The sequence below is a fragment of the Panthera uncia genome, chromosome E3 (genome assembly GCF_023721935.1).
Source record: "Panthera uncia isolate 11264 chromosome E3, Puncia_PCG_1.0, whole genome shotgun sequence".
NCBI lineage: Eukaryota > Metazoa > Chordata > Mammalia > Carnivora > Felidae > Panthera > Panthera uncia.
This window is the reverse complement of record NC_064815.1, coordinates 1913083-1919258: the sequence shown is the minus strand read 5'-3', so window position 1 is coordinate 1919258 and position 6176 is coordinate 1913083. Positions and strand designations below refer to the sequence as shown.

General features: G+C 55.6%; 1 protein-coding gene across 1 annotated transcript in view; it reads right to left on the bottom strand.

Moving 5' to 3' along the window:
- ABAT (4-aminobutyrate aminotransferase) overlaps nucleotides 1–5760 on the bottom strand; it is an 89819-nt gene extending 84059 nt beyond the window's left edge. Inside the window, exon 1 of the mRNA XM_049638208.1 lies at nucleotides 5654–5760. The gene's annotated coding sequence lies outside the window, so the exon portion shown is untranslated. The remainder of the gene's footprint in view (nucleotides 1–5653) is intronic.
- Between the last annotated feature and the right edge of the window lie 416 nt (nucleotides 5761–6176).

Sequence of the window (6176 nt, the reverse complement as noted above, 5' to 3'; positions counted from 1 at the left end):
TTCTTTCTTTCTTTCTTTCTTTCTTTCTTTCTTTCTTTCTTTCTTTCATGTTTATTTATTTTTGAGAGAGACAGAGCGTGAGCAGGGAAGGGACAGAGAGAGAGGGAGACAGAGAATCTGAAGCAGGCTCCAGGCTCTGAGCTGTCAGCACAGAGCCCAACATGGGGCTCAAACTCAGGAACCGTGAGATCATGACCTGAGTGGAAGCTGGGTGCTTAACTGACTGAACCACCCAGGAGCCCCAAGGGTCTGCATCCTACTGAGCACCAGATGTCGTGATGCTGCTGGGCTCTGTACCTTGCTTTCAGCAGCAAGGTGCTAGGACACAATGGGTCGCAGCTTTGAAGAAATTCTCAGTGTGGCCAAGGGACAGACTTCCAGCCTGCTGACAATAGTTCAAGGCAGTAAATGTGAGCACCTAAATGGGAGACGTTGGGAGTTAAGCCTATAGACCTCTGAGGACAGACAGATTGGCAAGGTTGGGGAGTCTGGTGCAGGGATGTCAAAGAACATGGAAACTAGGCTCAGAGCATTCTGCCAGGCCCGCGATTCTACTGAATCATCAAGTCTGGTGGTGGGGCCCACCAATCTGTGTGTTAACAAACCCTCCAGGGGCTTCTTATGCTCAAGTGTGAGAACTACCGTGCTAGGCAGAGAGAAAGGGGTAGAATATTCCAGTTTGAAGAACAGTGTTTTGTTTGCCCACAGGAGAATTTCGGGCACGTGTCTGGGCTTTGTAAATTGCATTCATTTATTCATCCATCCATTCGTACGCTCCTCCATCAATTTATCCAACCAAAAAGTGGTCGGGTCCATGCATCCATGCACCCATCAACCCATCCACTCACCCACCCAACATCCAGCAAGTATGTCCTGAAACGCCCACCATGAACCCTCTTAGGCACAAGAGATATGACTGAAATTGCAGATACGCAGATCTCTCTTAGCCTCTAAACCAGTGATTCTCAACCAGGGAGAACAAGTTTGCCCCCATAGGACATTTGGCAAAATCTGGACACATTTTTGGTTGTCACACAGGGGTGGAGGCACTACCGGCATCTGGTGGGGTAGGGGCCAGGGATGATGCTAAGCATCCTGCCATGCACAGAACAGCCCCCCACAGCACAGTTAATAGTGTTGAGGTTGAGAAGCTTTTCTCTAGACCGTGAGCCCCTTGTGGGCAGTAACTGTATTGTAGTCCCCTGGGTATCCCAAGGTCACAAGACAGTGCCCGACCCACAGGAGCTGAGCAGATGTTTCCATGCAAGAGGAAAACGCGCAACACAAAAATACACTCATGTCTATAAAGAGCTCTGAAAGCTCAACAACAAAAAGACAACCCAATTCAAAAATGAGCAAGGGGCTTGAATAGACGTTTCTCCATAGAAAATCTACAAACAGCCAACAAGCAGCTCATGAGTCACTAGAGAAATGCAAATCAAAACCACCATGAGGCATTGCTTCACATATGCTAGAACAGCGGTAACAGTGATAATAACAACAATAACGATAATAATAATGAATATAATTGGAACACAACCAGCGTTGGTAAGGATGTGGAAGTACTGGGCCCCTTGCACACCTACTGGTGTGAATGGAAAATGGCGTCTCTTGGAAGTTCCTCAAAAGGTCAAAAGAGGAATTATCATGTGGCTGATCACATGACCGAGGAGTTCACTTCCAGGCTGATGAGCCCAAAGAACTGAAACCAAAACCTGTATATACGTATTCTTAGAAGCAGAAAAGGCCAAAGATGGGGAAATGAAACCCTGAGGGGTCTAGTGGTCACGACCTCTAGTGAGGCCATCGTGCTGGTAGAAGCCCAGTCTAGCTGCACTCATCCAACCCCCGGGCCCACTGGGAATTTTAGAAAGAGCTCCCTCAAGGCCCAGGCTGAGATTCGGCCTGGGGCCTGGGGCCTGGGGCCTGGGGCCTGGGGCGGGGGGGCCTCAGCTTCCTGTCTCCAGAACTCTGAGACTCCAGAACTCTGAGTTTCAGCAGCTAGAACTGCTGGTTGAGTGCTTTCCCCAGAGAAAGGGACGGGTCCAGGCAGAAATGTGCCTGACGCTGGGGCCGGGGGCTGGGCTTCTCCAGCGGCGGGGTCAAGGCAAAGGGCCCCAGCCTGGGCTTCAGGACTAGGCCTGAGTCCCAAGCCTGTATTTCCTGGCTGAGTGACCTAGAGCAAGTCTGTCAACCTCTGTGTGCTGTGCTTTGCTCATTTTTACTCTTGTGTCCATCTACCTGTGTACACGAGTGAACATTTCTAGAAGAAGGAGAGGTGGGCCAAAGGGCATGCAGTTTGAGTTCTGGAAGAGGTGGCCAGATGACCTTCCAAAGAAGGCTCCAGAACCAGGTTATTTCTGAAACTCTTGCTGGAATCAACATTTCTTTGACCTCTAGCAGGGAAGGGAGTAATGCCCTTAGACAAGCCATGTAACCTCGGTGAGGCTTGGTTTTGCTCATCTGTAAGATGGGAGGCCCAGAGCAATGCACAGGAGGTGCTCTGGAGGTAGCAAAGGGCTTTTAAATTTTTTTTTTTTAATGTTTATTTATTTTTGAGAGAGAGAGACAGAGTGTGAGTGGGAAAGAGGCAGAGGGAGAGGGAGACACAGAATCTAAAGCAGGCTCCAGGGCTCGAACTCGTGAACCATGAGATCATGACCTGAGCTCAAGTTGGACACTCAACCGACTGACCCCCCCCCCCGGGCGCCCCAGCAAAGTATTATTTAATATGAAGGACTGAGGTTCTCATTAACACAGGGAGGCTCAGTGGCTGGACACCACCCCCCTCCATCGTGCAGAAAGCAGAGAAGGGAGCCCGACCGAGCAAGGAGAAGGAATGTGTTTTAAGTCAGGCATCAAGGGTATGCAAGACACCTGCGGTAGTGGGAGGGGTGGGCGTGATTCTGCCCCCCAGGGGACAGCTGGCAATGGCTGGAGACAGTTTAGTGGCCTAACTAGAGAGGTTTCTACTGGCACCTAGTAGCTAGAGGGGCAAGAACGATGCTAAACATCCTCAGTGCACAGGACAGCCCCTGACACTGACAATTATTCCGCCCCCAGTGTCAGCGCTGCTGAGGATGAGAAGGCCTGGTCTACAGCTCTCTCTCCTCTGAGGCCTACCCGCCAACAACCTCATTCAGAAGTAAGGAAACTGAGGCTCAGAGAGGGAGTGACTTTGCCCAAGATTCCCCCGCCAACAGAAGGCAGGAGTCAACTCTTGGCTCCCCCTGACTTTATGGTCTGCGGTCCTAAAACACAAAGGTTTTATGACTTTGCACTTGAAATCACAATCATTGCTCCCACCCATTTGCGGTAGCAGCTACGCACATGACGAGGATTAGCTCATTTTATGTGGATATAAGATTAATAATCTCCTCAAGATCACACACCAAGGAGCAGATTTGGGTTCCAGACCCAGATAAGAGGGGTCCAGAGACAGATCTCTTGCCCCCTGTGCAGGCCAGTTCCCTTGACGCTCTGAACTTTCGCCTTGGCACCTTGGACCTGGCTCCCTGCTCTAAAATGGAGCATGACAGCCAACCCTTTAGCTGGAGGTGGCGGGGGTGGGGGGAGGGGAGAGAGAAGCCCCCACCTCAAGACCCTCCCATGTGCAGGGACCCAGTCGCTGTTGCCCCGCTGGGTGGTTCTGGAGAGGCTGCTGCTGCCCGTTCCAGCTTCTGCCCCATCCGGTGGCTCAGGAAACGCAGCCATGCTCTGAGCGGGGACAGCAGACTGCTGTAGGGTGGGCTCAGTGCCACGATCACATGGGGTGAGCGGTGAAGTGCAGACCCCCAGGAAGAGATTCTACAAGGTGGCCTGTGGGGTGGGGGGGCAGTGCTGAGTTCCAGCTCTGCTCCTTCCCACCTCCGTGACACTCTCAGAGCCCCTGCGCCTCCTCTGACAAGCCGAGGGGCCAGTGCCAGCAGGCCCAGTTGTAAACGTGAGGCCTGGAGCCTGTGTCCTGGACCCCAGCACCCCACGATCCCTGGAAAGACTGTGACCAGATTTGCCACCCACTGGCCGGATGACCTTGAGCAAGTGTCTTCCCCTCTTTGTGCCTCTGTTTGCTCAACTGTCAAATGAGGGAGCGGATCTTTAACCAAGAAGCCCTTTGGGGCTTTGGCACTCCAGACTTGCCTCCCCCCGGGGCTGACCTCTTTGGGCCTCCCGGACACACATTTCTCCATACCCCATATCCTGCGTGCAGGTCTAAGGAGTAAGGCAAAGCTCCTCCCTCGCCTTTCTCCTTCCTGTCCTCCACCCTGGCCTGCCAGATAAGAGCTGGTTCCGGCCCCCCTCAAGTCACCAACACCCTGACCCTTGGCCCAACAACGGCAACATTGTCTCCAGCCCAACGGATGGTTCCTGCAGCATCTGCCTCCCTTGGCCGAGTGCCCAGGGAGTTCCACTGAGCAGTGCCCACTGGAGCTGGAGGGAAGGGGAGCCCCAGGGAGCAAGCTGGGCCCCCCTCTTTGCATCTGACACTCCCTTCTCCAGGGAGCCTGGACTGCCTCAGGGGAGAGTATCCTGAACACTAGCGGTGGTCCTGTTGCCTTTAGGGGCCATCTCTGCTGTCAGAGTTCAGAGGGTACTAGAAAGGGCCCCTAGGCTCAGGATCCTGACTTTAAGGGCTTCATTCTTACTCAACATCCTCTGGTCCTATCTCTGGCCCAGGGGGTGGAGGGGTGGGTGGGAGAGGGGAGGTGGGATGGAAACAGGTGGAGCAGTGAGGTGTGGGGGTACAGTCGGGGAAGGACTGGGTTCTGGAGGGGCAGGGAGAGTGGGTGGAGGGTGTTCATGAGCGGGGAGTGGCTTGGAAGGGTTAGAGGGAGGTGGAGTCAGGTGGGCGGCTTGGTCCAGATGGGTGGCCAGCTCCTTGTCCTGTTTCTGAGTATGAAAGGCCCTCGCCTTGCATCTGTTGGAGGAAGAGGGTACCTCCCCCAAATGCTTTTACTGTGGTGGTGTCTGAGGCAACCATGTCTCCATCATGGGTGGGAAGGGGGCCATGGGCGGGGTGGGGGAGGGGGAGAGAATCCTCCACATCCGAAGGCAAATCTCAGAGTCCAGTTTGGGAAGTGGGGTACACAGGGCGGTCCCTGTTGGGTGTGAGGGGCTTCATGTGAGACATACTGAGTCTCTGCCCTCATATTTCCTGGTCTTAAGGAGGGGCTTATTTCCCAGCACATCTGGGGGGGCCTTCGTTTTCCACGGAGGGAGGGTCCTGTTATCTACGTGCTGAGAAGACCCCCACCATTCCGAAGCGAGGGTGGAACAAGAGATCCAAACTTAGTTTCCGAGGGAGGCGGAAGGTGCATCCATCTCCGAAGAGATGAGAGGGGCCCTAGATACGCGTGGAGGCTGGACCCCACTTTGGGGGGGGGGTGCACATTCCATTGCAAGGGGTAAACCGAGCAGGGGAATCCTACCTCTGGAGCCTGGGGCCCGGAGGAAGAGCCCTTTTCTTTTGGGAATTGGAAGCTATTTTCCTCTCTGGGAGGTGACAGACCCTCTCCTTTTACGGGGAGGGGACCCGCGTCTGGAGAGGATGAGGGCCCCGTTTCTGGGAGAAGACGCCCCGTTTTTGCTCCCTGGGGGCAACGCCATCTCGGTGGACGGGCCCGCCTCATGCGACCCGGCGCCTGGCCCTTACCTCCAGGCCCGGGCTCCGGTCTGCGGACTCCGGTGTGCCGGGCGCCGACTTGAGGCTCCTGAGCTCTGAGCTCCGGGTGCGTCCGGTCTCTGCCCCACTTCCCCCAGCGACTCGCGGGGTTTCCTGGCTCCGCCGAGCCGCGCTGGCCAATCAGCGCTGCCGGCCCCGGCCCTCGTTCGCGCCGCAGCCAATGAGCGCGCCCGCCACGGGCCACCGCCCCCGGGGGGAGGGGGAAGGCAGGGCGGGGGCAGAGTCCGGCCTCCGGGGGCGGGGGAGCCGGGGGCCTGGAGGAGGGACCTCGAGGGCCGGGGAGCGAGGGTTGGGGCTGTGGAGGAGGAGGCTGAGGAACCCCACCAGGCCGGAGGGGAGCCTAGCGAATGCGGGGTGGAGGACGGCTCCATAGGTTGATTTAACCTAGACCTTAATTACCTCCTGTCCCCTTTCCTGGATCCTGGGGTCTGCGGGTGAGTGTAGCTGCCCCACCTGCTCCCCGCGTTCTGGCTCTGGAACCCTAGATCCAGAG